The sequence below is a fragment of the Nicotiana tabacum genome, chromosome 18 (assembly GCF_000715075.1).
Source record: "Nicotiana tabacum cultivar K326 chromosome 18, ASM71507v2, whole genome shotgun sequence".
Taxonomy (NCBI): domain Eukaryota; kingdom Viridiplantae; phylum Streptophyta; class Magnoliopsida; order Solanales; family Solanaceae; genus Nicotiana; species Nicotiana tabacum.
In genome coordinates, this window is record NC_134097.1 from 160,502,797 (window position 1) to 160,522,686 (window position 19,890).

At 41.2% G+C, this 19,890-nt stretch overlaps 1 long non-coding RNA gene across 1 annotated transcript; it reads right to left on the bottom strand.

Moving 5' to 3' along the window:
- Positions 1-633: 633 nt before the first annotated feature.
- On the bottom strand, positions 634-16,909 carry LOC107762582 (uncharacterized). Its single transcript, XR_012702440.1, has 3 exons — positions 16,284-16,909; positions 3,940-4,066; positions 634-1,098 (listed from the first exon to the last, which is right to left on the bottom strand). It is a non-coding gene; the product is annotated as an uncharacterized LOC107762582 (long non-coding RNA).
- Between the last annotated feature and the right edge of the window lie 2,981 nt (positions 16,910-19,890).

A 19,890-nucleotide genomic window follows, 5' to 3' on the forward strand; every position in this document is an offset into this window, starting at 1 on the left:
TATCCCGGGGATTTCTTGGTATCCTCAATATACGTGCTAGGTATCTCTCGGTATCCCTCACCTCAGCTCAAATCATAAATACGTGTAGGGGATATCCCAGGATGTCGTCCCGTAGTCCCAAAGTAAAACACACAGCAACAACTCTACTTTCTTCGGATCCACCCGAATACCCTCACTCGACACCACGTGGCCTAAGAATGCCATGGAATCCAACCAAAACTCACATTTCGAGAACTTAGCATATAACTTCTTTTCCCTTAAGGTCTGAAGCACTAGGGGTGGGTGTTCGATATTTCGGTTCGGTATTTAAGAATTTCGGTTCGGTATTTCGGTATTCGATTTATCGATTGTGTATACCAAATACCGTACCAAATTATTTCGATACGGTTCGGTATTTCTTATTTTGGTTCGGTACGGTTTCGGTTTAATAATCAATGAACAATCAATGCTAAGTGCTTACAGTGCACATGCACAATTGAAATTTTCACTCTAAAAGAATATGTTTTTCGATATATAACACTATAACAGTGCACAATTGCACAACCACAATGTGCACATGGCTGAAAGCCTGAAACAAGAATAACATCTGCAGTTGCAACTTGCAAACTTGCACGCCAGTATACTCAATGTCAATAGTCAATACTGTATGTCATATAGTCAATACACATTATACAAACTTGCACGCCAGTATACTTACAATTTCATATAGTCAATACTGTATGTCAATACTGTATGTCATATACAAACTTGCAATGAATCTGGCGTATACTGTAGTTGGCAAAAGCTAGCCAACTGCACAATGCATATTACACAACTATATTAAACAACATAAACATAGTTAAACACTTAGCACAGTCCAACAAGTCCAACAACTTAAACACAGTTAAACACAGTCCAACAAAAACAGTCTTAACTCCTAAGTATTAACACTTAAACACAGTGCAACACTGCAACTGGCCAACTGCAAGTCTGCACAGTCTTAACACTTAAACAGTTAAACATAGTGCAACAAAAACAGAGAGGGCATCCCTCAACAAACAGTCTTGAGCAGTAGCACGGGGCGTTGAGTAGTAGCACGGGGCATGATTGCACTTGAACCTAAAAAAAATATAAATCATAAGTTAGAATATTATAGTTTGATGATAATAAAACAAAACTACAAAATATTAAGTATATCATTATCACCAAACAAATAGAGTATTAAACTTACACTCAAGATGCAAGTTGCAACTATACATCAAACAATGCTAGTAGTGCTTCCATTATTTTCCATATCTAAAGATAATACGACCAAATATGTCATACAAATGAAAAAGCATGATATATTATTTTGAATTAAAATACACACAAAATATTAAAGCTTACAAAGCTCGAGTTCCTCAAGATACTTCAAGTCTTCTTCAACACTAATAGGATTCTTCTCTTCTCTAAGCCAATCTTGAAGACAAATAAGAGCTTGCACACATTTAGGAGTCAATGAACTCCTAAATGAATCAAGAATACGGCCACCAGTGCTAAACGCGCATTCCGACGCCACACTAGAAATTGGTATTGCCAACACATCACGAGCCAACTCCGAAAGAATAGGAAATCTAGGAGCATGTGTTTTTCACCAACTCAAGATATCAAATTCTTCACTAAAAGGCTCTTGTTCTTCACTAATGTATTTATCCAACTCCGATTTAGCACCCCCACTTCCATTGTCTTCCTTTTGTTTCTTCAAGCTAAGCTTAGTCCTTATTTTTGATGCACTTATAACACTCCCACTAGGTGTATTAGATGTGTTGTTAGATGAAGTAGAACTAGATGGAGATTGAGGACAAGATTCGGTTGAATACTTTTTTAGATACTCTCCAAACAAAGAATTCATATAAGCATACACCTCAGCATTTATTTTCTTCCCTTTTTCCTCCCCAAAAAGTTCTTCAAGTGCTCCCTCAACATATTCAAATTTGTTACGTGGATCCAAGACGGAAGTAATAAAAATCATTTTATTCATCTTTTCAGGCTCACCCCAATACTTCTTGAACTTTTCTTGCATTTGCTAAGCCATTTTTCTCAAATGCTTATCCTCACTAGCTAAACACATTTTCAAATGACAATAAAGTTCAGATACATCCTCAAAATGAGAATTACAAGTGACATAACGTGAACCTGAAACTTTTTTAGTTAGCTCGTGAAATCGTGCAAGAAACTCTATCACATTCCTCACATTCACCCAATCATCAGATTCAAGAGGACCTGCATTACCACCACCTTCACAAAGATGAGAACATTGATATGCAGAAAATCCATCATCAAAAAGATGCAACTTGTCAAAGGCTTTTTCAAAGTGTTGTGTCGTATCCAACATCAAATAGGTGGAATTCCACCTGGTAGGAACATCCAAACACAACGTTTTGGTACATTCTACCTTTACATGTGCACAACACTGTTTAAACTTTAAGGTCCTTGCAGGCGAAGATCTCACATACCTCACAATATTTCTAACACGTGTCACAGAAGCATCAAGTTCTTTCAAACCATCTTGCACAATTAGATTTAGTATATGAGGCATGCATCTCACATGAAGATGTTTACCACTCATCATATTAGTTTTCCACATATCTAACTGTTTAGACAATTCTTTGACAGTGACATCATTTGAAGAAGCATTGTCCACAGTAATAGTGAAAACCTTGTCTAACTTCCATTCAAGTTAGTCATCTCTTCACCCTTATGACTAGTGATAGGGCAAAAATTAAGTATTCTTTTATGCAACTTCCAATCCCTATCAATGAAGTGGGCTGTCAAACACATATAATTTATTCTTTGTAATGAAGTCCAAGTGTCTGTTGTTAGGCAAATTTTTGGTTGTGCTTCTCTAAAAGAACTTCTTAGATTTTGCCTCAATTCACCGTAAACTTCATAATAATTCCTTGTTATTGTTCTGCGAGAAGGAAGACGAAATAGTGGTTGAGTTTTTCTCATAAACTTCATAAAGCTTTTATTTTCTACAAAGCTAAATGGTAGTTCATCAGTAACTATCATCTCAATTAAGGCCCTCCTAACCACTTTTTGATCAAATTCCAAATTGATCCTTCATCATTTTGGCAAGATTGAAAATTTATCTTTGTTTGACTATTATCTTCTGCAATTTTAAATGGGTATTCTTTGCATCTAAGCAAATGATTCTTCAATCCTGTTGTTCCATTCTTAGATGAATTAGCAGCATAAGCTTGTTTACAATATCGACAGTGCTTTCCCAACCCCATTAACCTCAAATTTATCAAAATGGTTCCAAACGTCAGACCTAGATTGCATTGCTTTCCTTTTCTTGGAATCTTGAGTATCAATGGTGTTGGTGTTACTATCTACCGTAATAGGTAAACTTTCACTAGAACCAACATCACTTACTTTACTTGTATCTTCTATCTATACAAAATTAAACAAATATAAATATAAATTAACAATCAACAAATTAACTACCTTACTATCAGTAACAATCAACAAATTAACTACCTTGCTACCCTACAAAATTAAACAAATATAAACATAAATTTCCAGTAACTGTTATTTTGAAACCAAAATCTACACAAAAGGTTTCAATGACTATTGTTCAACAAATGATCCTGGGTTAAAGAATAAGAGAGTGACTAAATCTTTTCTTGAAATTCTAGAAGCCAACATACTAGAAGATACTGTATTTCATGGTTTTCAAAGAGAGAGTCTGTTATTGTTAGTTGCTCTGCTCATATGGTAAAGTTCTAAAAATCAGACCTAAACAAAGTAATCATATGGTAATCCTAACACATAGTCGTGTACTCACAACTGTTATTATACAAGCAAATGAATTAAACAGCATGAACGTGATACAGATGATATTTTCCTACTAAAGGAAAAAGCTCGGAACAGCAGTTCATTCAATCAGCAGTACAACCAAAAGAAAGCGAAACATACCTTTGAAATTGAAATTGAATCGAGCTCGGAACACTGGAACAAGACAGCAGCGTCTTCGACACTTCGTTTGCCCGGAATTTGTGAGGAGTGAGGAATCGAATCGAGCTGGAAATCGCCGCCTATAACCCTAAATTAGTTTGATGCAGAAAATCAGAAATTAAAAAATTTATGCGTCTGAACTCTGAACTCAAAAAGTTCAAAACTTAAAAATATAAAAACTCAAAAAAACCTCAGAGAGTAGTCGATTACTGGGATGAGATCATGAGAATGAGATGAGACTTACAAAACTTACAAAAGTAGTGAAGTTAATCGGTGAAGATGAGATGAGACTTGAGCTCGAATGTCGACTGGTCGTAACTCGTAGAGACGTAGACTGATATCCTAAGCAGTCGATTCTCGTCTAGACTCGCAGACTGATAAGTGATATCCTAGACTCGCAGTCGATTCTCGTCTTCTTCTTCTCGATGATATCTCCTACAGTCCTAAGCACTGAAGTCTGAAGCAGTAAGCAAGCCCTAATGGCTAATGCCCTACTTTGATGAGAATGCCTAATTTGGTTCTCGACTTGGGTCTTGGGTTGGGTATTAACTGAGTCTGACTTGGGTAATTGATTGGGATTGGGCTTGGGTTGGGAGTTGGGGGAGCTGGGCCTGGGTGGGAGTGGGACGCTGGGGATGGGGCATGGCCTGGCCGCATGGGCCTATAAAATAGGTAATTGGGCTTAGTCGCTTAGATATTTTCGGTATTTCGGTTTACCAAAATTGTAAGATTATAAAACCGAAAACCGAACCGAAATACCAAAAATTCATTACCGAATTAGACCGAAAAACCGAAAAAACCGAAACCGAAATACCAAATTAATTTGGTTCGGTTCGGAATTCGGTTTTTCGGATTTTATGCCCACCCCTATGAAGCACTGTCCTCAGGTGCTACTCATGATCTTCCTGACTCCGAAAATACACCAGAATATCATCAATAAAGACAATGATGAACGAGTCAAGATACGGTCGGAACATACTGTGCATCAAGTACATAATCGATACACATACGCATAGAACCATCCTTTTTCTTCACAAACAAGATATGTGATACACTGGGCCGAATGAAACCCTTATCAAGCAATTCCTGTAATTGATCCTTTAATTCCTTCAACTCAGGAGGAGCCATACGATACGGAGGAATAGAATTGGGCTAAGTTCCCGGCAACAAATCAATGCCAAAATCAATATCTCTATCAGGCGGCATGCCCAGAAGATCAGCTGGAAACACATCAGGAAAATCCTGTACTACTGGAACTGAATCAACTGAAGGGGTATCAATATTGACATCTCTCACATAAGCTAAATACGCGTCATACCCCTTCTCAACCATATGCTGAGCCTTAAGGAAAGAAATAACTCTACTGGGAGTGTGATCTAAAGTACCCCTCCACTCAACACATGGTACACTTGGCATAGCCAGCGTCACGATTTTGGCGTGACAATCAAGAATAGCATAATGGGGCGACAACCAGTCCATGCCCAAGATAATATCAAAATCTACCATGCTGAGCAACAATAAATCAGCTCTGGTCTCAAAAACACTAAGATCAACCAAACACGACCGATAAATGCGGTCCACAACAAGAGAATCTCCCACAGGAGTAGAAACATAAATAGGTGAACTCAAAGAATCCCGAGGTACACCCAAATGTGGAGCAAAATAAGAAGACACATAAGAGTAAGTGGAGCCTGGATCGAATAGAACCGATGTATCTCTGTGACAAACCAGTATAATACCTGCGATGAAAGAATTGGAGGCAACAGCCTCAGTACGAGTAGGAAGGGCATAGTATCGGGCCTAGCCTCCCCCTCTAGGGCGACCTCTACCTCCCCGACCTCCACCTCTGGCTGGCTGAGCAGGTGGGGTAGCAACTGGAGCTGTAACCATAGCCTGAGAACTCTACGAGGTGCGTTGTGGCTGAGGGGTCTATGGAGGCGCACTCCTCTCAAGTCTAGGGCAATCCCTCACCACATGGTGTGTGTCACCACACTCAAAACAAGATCTAGGAGGACGTGACAACTGTGACTGGCTCGGGCCAGGTCGGCTGGACTGGCCTCTAAAAGCACCCCGCGCAGGAGGCGCACTAGAAACCGGAGGTGCATAATAAGGCTCATGAGGCCTAGGAGGAGCTGGAGCACCACTGGCTGCTAGAAGAGCTGAATGAATGGGGTTACTCATATAACCCCTACCATGACGACCTGCTGCTGGGGCACGGGCACCAAAAAAATGGCCCTCCTCCCAAGACCTCTTAGCCTCCCTCTCCTCTCTCTCCCTAGCATGCATACCCTCAATCCTCCTAGCAATGCTCACCACCTGCTGATAAGAAATGTCCATCTCCAACTCATGAGCCATGCTAGACCTGATGCTGGGAATAAGCCCCTCAATAAATCGGCAAACTCTCTCACGAATAGTAGAAACCAAGGCTGAGGAATGTCTAGCCAAGCGAGTGTAACAGACAGCATACTCTGAGATAGTCATAGCACCCTGGCACAAATGCTCAAACTCTGCACGCCATGCGTACGTGAGGCTCTGAGGAACAAACTCTCTCAGGAACATATCTGAAAACTAGGTCCAAGTGAGTGAAGCTGCCTCATCCGGACTGTCTAACTCATAGGTGTGCACCACTCATAGGCGGCTCCTCGAAGCTGGAAGGCAATGAAAGAAACCCCACTCAATCCTGATATATCCATAATGCGGAGGATATGGTGACACTCTCTAGAAATGCTAAGGCATTAGTTGATGCTAACCCACTGAACACCGGAGGATCATACTTCTTGATCCTCGAAGTACCTGGATCTGCACATGAAAAACATGCGCAGAAAAGGCATGAGTACACCACAGCGGTACTCAGTAAATGTCAAGCCTAACCTCGGTCGGGTAGTGACGAGGAAGGTTAGGGCCCTACTGAGATAAAATAAAAATATAAGGTATGCCAGAATAAGATAAGCAGTACAGTTGAAAGCTAACAATAAGAATTTAATACAGGAAGAAGAAGGAACTCAATAATTGAAACAGAGGCAAAAACGATCACAAGGAAATACCTTTTTTCACAAGGATAATAACCGGGGATCTCTCAGTATACCTAGGATCTCTTAGTACCCTCAATATATGCCAGAGATCTCTTGGTATCCCGAGGATCTCTTGGTATCCACAATATACGTGCTAGGGATCTCTCGGTATCCCTCACCTCAACTCAAATCATAAATACGTGCAGGAGATCTCTTGGGATGTCGTCCCATAGTCCCAAAGTAAAACACGCAGCAACAACTCAAGGAATACTCAATTAAGCTCAATTTCGTACCAAGTAAACAGATAATTCTAACCTAACATGCTTCACATAATGCAATTAAGGCAGTTTAAGCAAGTAAACAATTAAGTCAATTAAGCATGCTTTTCTAAGCTAACAACAGACTTAAATTACAAGTAGTATAACACAAGAAAAAGGAACACAATTGAAATTACTTAAAGAAAACCAGATTTTTCAACAATTAGCTCAGGTACGCACTCGTCACCTCACGTACAAGGCATTTCAATTATCAAATATACCAAATCTTAAGGGGAAGGTCTCCCACACAAGGTTAGGCAAGCCACTTACCTTGAACCAGCTCAAATCAATCTGAAATCACGCTCTTGCCATGAGTACTCGACTCCAAATGGCCCAAATCTATTCAATTCAATTTCATAATATAAATAACACTTCAAGTAACTGATTCTACAAAGAAATTCTAAGCTGATATGCGAAATTAGGTAAAATGACCAAAATGCCCTTTGGGCCCACTCTCGGAATCAGGTAAAATTTATATTTCCAGAATCCTCACACTCACACAAGTTCAGTCATACCAAAATTACCAAAATCGGACCTCAATTGATCCCCTAAATCATCACTCAAAGGCCTCTAATTATTCAAGCCCTAACCCCCAAATTACCACTGATTTTCCTTAAATTTTCAGGTTTATAATGATAAAAAATCACTCCAATAACGAGTTTAAGGACCAATGACCTTACCCTAATGAACTCCTCTAAAAATGTCCCTTGAAAATGCTCCCCAAGGCTTCTTTCCATTTGAAAAGAGGTGAAAATAACTCAAATTCGCGAAGGCAAGTATTTATATGTTCTGCCTAGCTTCCGCACCTATGGTTACCCTTACGCAGATGCGGTGACGCTTCTGCGGTCCCTGCTGGTTCCTCCCCTTTCCGCTTCTACTATTGCTCCGCTACTTCTGCGGCTCCACACCTACGTGACCCAACCGCAAGTGCGGTTATGACAGATATCAGCAACTTCAGCTGCTTCAAACCACTTACAATTCTTCTGACAACCATCCGAAATCATCCCGAGGCCCCCGGGACCTCAACCAAAAGCACAAACAAGTCTAAACCACTGTCCAAACTTATAACAATCCTTAAAACACCTAAAACAACATCGAAATGACGAATCAACCACGGATTCAAGCCTAAGAACTCCACAACTCTAAAAATACGCTTTCGATCAAAAAGTCTATCAAACCTCGTCCGAATAACCTGAAATTTTGCACACACATCACATTCAACACTACAGAGCTACTTCAACTTCCGAAATTCCATTCCGACCCTCGGATCAAAATCTCACTATCGAACCGGAAACTTCAAAAATTCGACTTTCGGCATTTCAAGCCTAAATTAGCTACAGACCTCCAAAACACAATCCGAACACGTCCTTAAGCCCGAAATCACCCAACGGAGCTAGTAAAACCATCGAAATTCTATTCTGAGGTCGTCTTCACATTGTTCGGACTATGGTCAAACTTCCAACACTTAAGGTCTCATTTAGGGACTAAGTGTCCCAAAATTCTCCGAAACTCAAAACCGAACATCCCGACAAATCAAAATAGCAGAAATGAACACGGGGAAAGCAGTTAATAGGGGATTAGGGCATTAATTCTTAAAACGACCAATCGGGTCGTTACAAAACAAACCTATTTTTGGTATTTTTTTCAAGATTAAAAAATGACTACAAAACATTAATGAAACTATTTTTGTAATTTTTATTTTTTGTGATAAAATAAAGTAAAAGAGTCAAAACTATTTGAAATAACTATATTAGACCTAAAATATTTAAATACTAAAATATGTAAAATCTTGGGGATGATCAAAAATCATATGTCTACAATATAAATATAGGTTGTGTGTGTTTGCCTTGGATGTCAATTCCAAAGAATAACAATATGGTGCATGTGAGTCTGTTATGGAAATATAAGGAGGATCTTTGGCAAATGAACACTTTTAATTGGTTCTTTTTTTTGTAGTATTTTTTGATAATAAATAAGCAAAAGTAATCTACTCTTACTAAATAAGTAAATAAAAAATAAAGTAAAATTACTACACTCAATATTTATTTGTCGAAAATCTCTGATTTAGAAAATTGCACTAAACTAAATAAAACTCTATTTTTTTAACTTTTTTTTCTTTGTAACTGAAAATAAAACTAATACTCTTAAAAAATGTAACTCTTTCGTAGTACTTTTTTTTAAAAATTTTATCAAATAAATCTATTAAAAAGTGAAATAAAGGCTAAAATATGTAGATAAACTTAAAACATATTTTGAAGCTATATCGCGCTGCTTTGGTGTGCAATGCCCGGGATGCTATGGGATCTTTTGGCTACTTAACATGCTCTAGATAGTCAATGATTTCATTTCACAAGTCCCAGACCAAATTAGTCAAATTTACCTCATAATAACTATCCGCATCCAGGACTGAGTTCATCAATTGTACTACCGTCCAGACTCCGATCCCTTCATTTCCGTCGATGATCCTAAGTTTGCCAATGCATCGGCATCTTTGTTATCCTCCCTTGGAATATGAGTAATTGACCACTCCTAGAATCGTGCCAACATAGCCTGGACTTTTATCACGTATTGCTGCATGCATACTTCTTTGGTGTCAATGATCCCGTAGACCTGATTTACCACCAGCTGCGAGTCATATTTGGTTTCGGTGAACATGGAGTCAATTCCCTGGGCCAACTCGAGCCCTGCAATCAAAGATTCATACTCTGCTTCATTGTCAGTTAAAGGGACCATTCTGATGGCTTACCTTAGGGTTTCCCCCAAAGGCGTGATTAAGACTATTCCGAGCCCGAACTCTTTCACGTTGGAAGCTCCGTCCATGTATAATGTCCCAACCCCCGTTGTCAATTACGACACCATTACTGCCTCTTTGGTTTCCATAAGCAATAATTCCGGACTGAAATCGATCACAAAGTCGGCCAATACTTGTGACTTAATTGCAGTCCTTGGTTTATATTCTATGTCAAATTCGCTCATTTTGACGGCCCATTCGACCAATCTTCCTAAGATCTCGAGTTTATGGAGAATATTCTGCAAAGGGAAAGTAGTCACCACAGCTATCAGGTGGCACTGGAAGTAGGGCCTCAGGTTCCGAGCGGCATCTACGAGAGCTAAGGCCTGTTTCTCCAAATGAGGGTAGAGAGTTTCTGCTCCCGTTAAAATTTTGCTAACATAATAAATAGGGTATTGCGTACCTTCGTCCTCTCGGACCAAAACTGTACTTACAGCAACTTCAGAGACCGCGAGGTAAATTAGCAACATTTTACCTTCTTTCGGTTTTGAGAGCAATGGATGGCTTGACAAGTGTCACACCTCCTTTTTTCTGCATCCCGGAACGGGTATAAGGGAGTTTTTTCAATTTAAGTGACATTATTCGAAATGGGATTATTTATTTATTTTTGTTCAGAGTCGCCACTTGGGATAGGTTTATTTTCTGGTGTCCCAAGTTACCGGTTTATTTTAAATCCCAAATCGAGGAAAATTCAACTTTCCTTGTGAAGTCTGCGAACCAGAAATTCTGAATAAGGAATTCTGTTAACCCCGGGGAAGGTGTTAGGCACCCCCGGATTCCGTGGTTCTAGCACGGTCGCTTAAACTATCATAATTGGCCTATTATCTGATTTTAATACATGTTTTAGCCTATGGTATATTCAAACTTATTAAACCGCTTTTAATTATTTTTTAAAGGAAGATTTCAACATTATCTAAAACGCGTCTTTGGACCGCGCCACATGAAATGCACCGGCAGTCCGAGACACATTTTATTTAACGTTGTGAGATTTGGATTTGGGTCACATGAAATGCGCACTCAAGTTTAGGAAGGTAAATTATTTAAACCACGCGCCTAAAGCAGCTATGTACTTTCAAATTTGTGAGGGCCATGAAAAATTCAACTAATGGCACACCTCGATCTAAAGAGTTAGAATTAATTAAGTGAGGGTCATGGGTTTTGGAATTTTATTTGGCATGACACACCTCAAATTATTCCAAAGGGGCTTTACTCAACTAAAACAAACTACGGATGCTCATAAGATTATTTCTTTCATGTAAAGCTTTGGTTCTGAAAAGTAGAAACCTTGTGGCACATCCCATGAATTTTACTGTTGATATAAGTTACGATCTTATCACCCAATACTCTAACTTGATCTAGAAAATACCTTTCTGAGTGAACATGGAAATATTGTTTCAGAACACAATTTACAACACATCACAATAGTATAATATGGAATTGGGACATCCGGGAGGTGTTTTATGATAATATTGAGTATAAAGATGGAAACTGTTATGCCTTGGTTGAAGCAAGAAAATGGACGAGTTAACAATTGTAAAGAAAAATGATTCATGTGTCATGGGCTGCTTTCCAGACATGCCCCATGACCCCTTGGCCGCGCCCCATGGCGGCCTAGCAAGCCTCACAATGCCTAGCGCCATGGTCGGCCCCGTGGTCTTGGCTGCGCCAAGTGACAAGCGCGCATGTGCCTCTGTCGCCCCACCGATGCCTCTCGCCAGCGCCCAAGGGCTGGCCAATGACAATAGCGTCGCGCGCCCTGACAATGCCGCGCGCGCAGATCCTGATGCCTCGCCAGTGCCCAGCTGCAGGCCCATTCCATCAGCGCCTCGCGCACAGACCCTGATGCCAAGCACCAGTGCCCAGCCTCAGGCCAGCACATCAAGTGTCGCGCGCGCCCACAGCAACGCGCGCGCAGACCCGCAAGACAAAGATGCTGCCATCGGACTTAGTTTTTCCTTGTAATAATCTAAGTCCTTTTCATTGTAATTATAAGCTAGTTTTCATCATTTTCATTTCAGTGTGCTTCTACAGCTTCATTAGGACTAGTCTTGTAATGTTGGTTTATTTTTTTAAGCATTATTAAGGGGGACCAAACAATCAAACATTTCAATCAGCATTTTCTGGTGTCTCTCCCCCTCGACACCACATCATTGTAATCATCATTTTCAGTCATCAATAAAATCATCATCAGCATTCAAAACCCAATTCTCTCTCAGCTTCCGCAATTGCCCACGACATTGGTTTTCCCGCACGGTACTGACAATCTAGTCTAGCGTGCGGCGTCGAGAAGGCGACCATCACATCAGGGGTGCAGCAAACCTCACCCCCATTCCACAAAAGCTTAAGATACCGGAGCCAAAGCCATACGACGGATCCCGGGATGCTAAAGAAGTGGAAAACTTCATCTTCGACATCGAACAATACTTCGATGCCGTGGGCCATTTGGAGGAATCCAAAAAGGTAGCGACTGCTGCCATGTATCTTCAGGGCGATGCCAAACTTTGGTGGCGGGTCAAACACGAAGCCATCAAGGCAGGTGAAGATACTCTTCAGACATGGGACGAATTGAAGGTAGCCATACGCCTGCAGTTCTTTCCCGAAAATGTGGAATACAATTCCAGGAGAAAGCTACGGGACCTCCGCCACACCAGATCAGTGAGGGAGTACGTGCGTGAATTCTCCGCACTCATGCTAAACATACGCGACATGGGGGACAAAGACAAACTCTTCGCATTCATAGAAGGTTTGAAACCTCATGCCCGTATGGAACTACAGCGACAACGGGTAGACACCCTGCCCAAGGCCATTCAAGCTGCAGAATGCCTTGGCGATTATCATTTGGGAACTCAGAACGACAGGCCCCAGCCGTCTGTCCGAGGGGGATTCAACGGGCACCATCCCAGCAATGGTGGGCCCAAGCAAAAGTGGGGGAGATCGGAGTGCATCCAAAACTAAGACTCCTCCCTCCAACAGCAATAGTGCTGCATCCATCAACAACAATCAGGGGAGAAAGCCTCCCTCAGAATGCCGTCATTGCGGCGGGGCACATTGGAACAATGAATGCCCAAACATCAAGGTCAATGCTCATCAGACTGTCGAGGATGAGACAGATGCATCAGACACATCTGAAGACAACCAGGTAGGCGCCTTCAATGCAATTGTTGGCTCTATCCCTCATGCCTTAGCGGGGACCAGTGCATGTCCTCCTAAGAAAACATCAGTCCCGATCACCAGGAAAGGGAAAGAAAAGATGGACGAAGGACCTCCTAAACAAGCGAGGACCCTCATGTTCGTCGAATTGAAAGTGAACGGCAAGCCCCTTCACGCATTGATAGACACGGGTGCCACCCACAACTACTTGTCATCAACGCAAGTAGCGCGCCTAGGTCTTGTGGTACAAAAGAGCAAAGGCCGCGTCAAGGCTATCAACTCACCACCTCAGACATTGGGTGGAACAGCTACAAATGTCCCAGTGAAACTTGGCTCATACAAAGGAAGCATCGACCTGCGCATCGCAATCATAGATGACTTCGACATCATAGTGGGTCTGGAGTTCATGAGGCAGACCAACACCATTCCAGTACCATTTGCCAACATGCTCCTGATGATGGGAGAAAACGGGGCCAAGCCCTGCACCATACCATGCTTTCCCATAAAGATGGCCGCTGAAAACATCTCGGCCATGCAGTTGGAGAAGGTAGTCAACAGACATGAACCTCAGGTTCAGGCTACCCTTCGCAGCAACAATCAGTCATCATGTCATCGGCCTCAAAAGACTGGTGACGCTCATCATCGTGTGAAGACTTGTCAGCCATGCCACAAGGACAAGTCGGATCACTCATCACAGCCGGGACCCTCGCAGCCATTACATGTCCCTCAGAGACCATGGGAAAGTGTTTCCCTCAGATTCATCACGGGATTGCCCCAAGTCGGCAATCTTGCATCCATCATGGTTGTCATAGATCAGTTCTCAGACTATGCAACTTTCATAGCAGCCCCGCAAAACATCTCAGCAGAAGATACAGCTCGACTCTTCTTCTCGCACATTGTCAAACATTGGGGCCTGCCCAAAAACATTGTTAGTAGGCGCGACTCACGCTTCACTAGCAACTTCTGGACCCATCTCTTCAGGTGCTTTGGGTCAACATTGAGTCACAACACAGACATCCATCCACCATCGGATGGCCAGACAGACCGGTTCGATGACATGCTGGAGGAATATCTCCGCAACTTCGCAACCGGATCACAGAAGCATTGGGTGAAGCTCCTGGATGCTGCTCAACTGTGTTTCAATTCTCAAAAGAGCCATCATACAAACAAGAGCCCTTTTGAAATTGTTACCGGACAGCAACCGCTTCTCCCGCAAACGGTGAATGCATCAACCATGCCGAAATCTCCTCGAGCTGCCAACTTCTCGAGCGAATGGGAGCGCAACATGGAGATAGTGCGGAGCTATCTCATCAGGGCCCAAGAGCGGGCAAAAAGGTTCACCGAACAAAATCTTTGCTTTGCCCAACATCAACCAGGGGACAAAGTAATGCTATGCATCCCAAAGCGGTACTTGTTTGCAGAAAGGACCCATGACCCTCGGCTGCAACAAAAATACATCGGGCCCCTGCCCATTGAAAAACGCATTGGGAAGTCCACATACCAGGTGAAAATTCCATCCTGGTGGAAGATCCATCCAGTCTTCCATGTCAGCCGCATGAAATCATTGCTTCGCTACAACAGCAAGCTCAAACAACAGAGGGGCGCAGACCTCCCATCCAACAACCATCAGAATCATCATCATCATCATCATCATCATCATAAGGCTCCGAGGACGGCGCCAACTCAGGTGGGGGAGAATGTCATGGGCTGCTTTCCAGACATGCCCCATGACCCCTTGGCCGCGCCCCATGGCGGCCTAGCAAGCCTCACAATGCCTAGCGCCATGGTCGGCCCCGTGGTCTTGGCTGCGCCAAGTGACAAGCGCGCATGTGCCTCTGTCGCCCCACCGATGCCTCTCGCCAGCGCCCAAGGGCTGGCCAATGACAACAGCGCCGCGCGCCCTGACAATGCCGCGCGCGCAGATCCTGATGCCTCGCCAGCGCCCAGCTGCAGGCCCATTCCATCAGCGCCTCGCGCACAGACCCTGATGCCAAGCACCAGTGCCCAGCCTCAGGCCAGCACATCAAGTGTCGCGCGCGCCCACAGCAACGCGCGCGCAGACCCGCAAGACAAAGATGCTGCCATCGGACTTAGTTTTTCCTTGTAATAATCTAAGTCCTTTTCATTGTAATTATAAGCTAGTTTTCATCATTTTCATTTCAGTGTGCTTCTACAGCTTCATTAGGACTAGTCTTGTAATGTTGGTTTATTTTTTTTAAGCATTATTAAGGGGGACCAAACAATCAAACATTTCAATCAGCATTTTCTGGTGTCTCTCCCCCTCGACACCATATCATTGTAATCATCACTTTCAGTCATCAATAAAATCATCATCAGCATTCAAAACCCAATTCTCTCTCAGCTTCCGCAATTGCCCACGACATTGGTTTTCCCGCACGGTACTGACAATCTAGTCTAGCGTGCGGCGAGGACCTCATTGGCGGACAGCAACCGCACTGACATCGGTTGCTTAGCCTTACGTTGCCCTTCCAAAGATCATCAGGAAGGCGTTGCGTAACAGTATCAATGTAAGTCAATTTCCCCCATTTGGTGAAAACATGTTTTCTTTTTGCAAAAAAAATAAAATATTATCCACATCTTAACAACATCCAAACAGTAGAAGATGCTTTTACCAAGGAAAATATTTTCTGTAATATGCGTTAAACCATGCCAAACACAACTCCTAATGCTTATAACATTAAATTTCAAAAAAAAAAAAAACATATGCCTCAGGAAAGTATGCATTTTGAGCTAAACAAGCTACCACCTTGAGTAAACCCAATATTTCACATTCTATAAAGTTTATTAGTCTAAGTCAGCTGTCAACAAAAACAAATTGAGAACTACAGGCTTCATATAAGGGAAATGGCACAATAGTTTATAGCATTACCCTAGATTGCAATTAGCAGAACTGCAGAATACAATATTACTCGACAAACATCACCAAAAATCATAGACAAATAATATGGAAGCATATAAAAAGAAGAAGAAACACTTAACTCAAGAGCAGAATGATAAAATAGGAGATGAACTTACCTAATTGCAAGTGAAACACTGAAATAAGCTCAAATATGGTAGAAATCAGCAAATGTAACTCCAGCAACAATTTCCATAGCGATAATTACACAATGAGATAACTGAAATGAACGAACCAAATCGAGGCCACTACTGATTCGGATGAAGCTCAGAAAACGATTCCAACAGTTACAACAACAAGTTTCAATTTCACAGGCCTCAGAAACCCAACAACAAGCAAACCATGTAGCAGAAATTTGAACAGCCCTTAAATCCCTCTTTCTTTTTTTTTTGATTTTTCTAGATCTGAAATTTGAATTGAAAACTTCCTCTCTTATCAAATTCAAGCGTGTGTGAGTATGTTTTCCGATGGGAATCGAGAGGGATCGTGAGAGAGAAGATGGAAGAGATGCTCGTTTTTCTATTCAAGAGCGCTGCTTCTGTCTTTTTTGAGAAAGCTTCTCCAATTTTCTAGGTCTAATGATCTGATTTTAAAGAAAATGGAGAAGGCAAGGTTTGGAAAAGAAATGAATAAGAAGAATAATGGAGTCTGTTCTTTTTATTTTTTGAAGAAAATGAACAGAGGGTGCTCCTGCCCCCTCATCTTTCAATTAGCCCCCTTTCTAAATATGCAGTAGATTAGTGCACACCCCTATTCACAAATGCCCTTTCCCCATTTTTATATTTGATTCCACTCAAATCATTTTCTTTAAATTATCAATTAGTATATTATGAACTCCATCACTTTAAAAGTTTCTTAATTAGTTAGGTGAACATATTTCCTAGCCTAAATTCCTAAATTAACTCCTAAATCAAATTATTCTACCAAATTAACTTAATTATCTCTAAATAATAATTATCACACCTAATTGAATACCAAATTAAAATAAAATTACAAAAATTAAAAATTAAAAAATGCAAAATACGCTTTTTTTTATTTTTGTAAAACAACAAATTAATTAATTAATCTAAAAATGTAAAATCAAATCTTAAATGGAGATGCAATATCTTTTTGTATTTTTATGATTTAGACAGAATTAAATATGCACACAAAAATGCAAAAAAATCAGGAAAATTCTATAATAATTCCTAGAACAGAAAATAATTAAAGAAAAAGAGTTTTGTAGGAGTAATTCATGTGAGGCAAAAATCACGAGCTCACAACAAGTACTTCCTCAAATCCCTCAAAGCATGCTGGCATTCCAGTGTCCATTCAAAATTATTTTTTGGAACAAAGCAAAGACGCGATGACATTTTTCTTATGATCAAGAAATGAATCTGCTCAAAGCTACCAATCTTCTCGTAAGCCTTTGGACTTTCTTTACGTTTGATAGTTGATCTGGTATGCCTTCTATGGACTTGTTTTATCAGGGTTCACCTCAATTCCACTTTGTGAGACAAGAAATCCTAGAAACTTACCAGAACTAACCCCGAACACGCACTTCTCAGGATTAAGTTCCATATTATGCTTCCTCAGGATGTCAAAAGTTTCTTGCAAATATTTTAAGGTGGTCACCTACATTCAAGACTTAACGAGCATATCGCCTATATAAACATCCATAGTTTTACCTATTTAATTTTCAAAAATCCTGTTCACGAGCCGTTGATAAGTGGCTCCAGCGTTTTTTAACTGAAGGGCATCACATTGTAACAATATGTATCGAAATTTGTTATAAACGAAGTCTTTTCCTGATATTCTGGGCTCATCTTGATTTGGTTGTACCCGGAATAAGCATCGAGAAAACTCATTAACTCGTGCACAGTCGTGGCATCAATCATTTGATCGATATTTGGCAGTGGGAACGAGTCTTTCGGGCACGTCTTATTAAGATCCTTATAATCTACACACATGCGAAATTTATTGTTCATCTTAGGAACTAATACTACATTCGCTAGCCATTCCGGATATCTTACTTCTCCGATCGAACCGATATTAAGCAAGCGGGTTACCTCTTCTTTGACAAATTTATTCGTAACTTTGGCAATAGGGCGCTTTTTTTTGTCTTACTGGAGGTATGTTGGGATCCAAGCTTAACTTGTGCACGGATACCTCCGTCAGGATACCTGTCATATCCTCGTGCAACCATGCAAAACAATCGACATTAAATATAAGAAATCTAATAAAAGCAAACCTGAGTTCTGGGTGCAGTCCCGTCCCCAAGTGGAATTTCCTTTCTAGGAATTCTTCGAACAATGCAACTTGCTCCAGTTCTTCCACTGGGTACTTCATTGCATCCGTCTCTTCTGGAACTTGGACATACCTGGCACCTGATAATGTTTCAACACCTCTATCCCTGGCTCACTTCTTCTACCTCGAGAGTAGGTGTCGATTCCTTTAATTACTACACTGCATGCTCCTTTCCTTTGCTACTAGAGACCGAAATTGTATTCATTTCTCTTGCTTCCGGTTGATCCCCCTTATCTACTTGATTCCTTCAGGCATTGGAAACTTCAACAATTAGTGATACGTTGAGGGCACAACTTTCATCTAGTGTAACCATGGCCTTCCCAGGATGATATTGTATCACATGTCTCCATCTACTACCTCGAAAAGGGTTGTTTTTATTACTCCTTCAGCGTTCGTAAGAAATAAAATCTCTCCCCGGGTCATCAAGCTCGCGAGGTTAAATCTAGCTAGGAGTTTTGTGGCCGAAATAATGCTTCCGGTGAGTTTAGCTTTCTTCAATACTCTCTATTATATGATATTAGCCGAACTTTCTGGATCCACTAGTACACGTTTAATCTTAAAATCTAACTCATTTAAGAAAATTACTGCGGCAGCAGCAATCTGTCTGCGTCATACTCCGTAAAAGTGATATCGTCTTCCTGAAGTCTTTTACTATGAGTTATCAATAATTTCATCTTCTTTGCTGCCAAATTGGTGACCCCGTTAATATCATTCCCTACGAAGATCATATTAATTGTTCGGCGTGGGGGTTCTTCTCCTGCTTTTGAGGGTTCAGCATTGTCTCTGTTATGACCATAATTGTTCTTAGCTTGGTCGCTTAAGACCTCTCTGAGGTGACCATTCTTCAATAGTGTTGCCACTTCTTCCCGAAGGTATCGATAGTCTCCTATTTGGTGGCCATTCATCCTATGGTATTCATACCATAAGTTGGGATCCTTCTGGCTAGGATCAGATCCCATCGATCTCGGGAACCGTGCCTTTTTGATGTTTCTTATGGCTGACACTAATTCCACTACACTGATGTTGAAATCGTATTTCGATAACTTAGGGTAAGAAGGATCGCGTGACCCTAACGTTTCTTTATCCTATAGTGATCTGTAGTTCCGACCGTGATCAGTCCTTCTGTCGATAGTGAACTTGTCTGTTGTTTGGAAGCCTCTAGTACGGCCTTCACTCCGCTCGTAGGTCAAAAACCGACCCCTCAAAATCCGTATGTTCGTGTCGTAATCATCTTTTGATTTTTGTTAGTTCTTATCCCGTCCTTTGGTTGAGGATGGAAAACCAACTTGATCATTTTCGATCCTTATTTTTGACTCGTACCGGTTGTGGACATCCACCCAAGTCGTTGCTTGAAACTCAAATAGTCTTTCTTTCAACTTCCGAAAGGCGTCTAAACTTCTTGAATTCAGTCCGTTAGTGAATGCTTCAGCTGCCCATTCA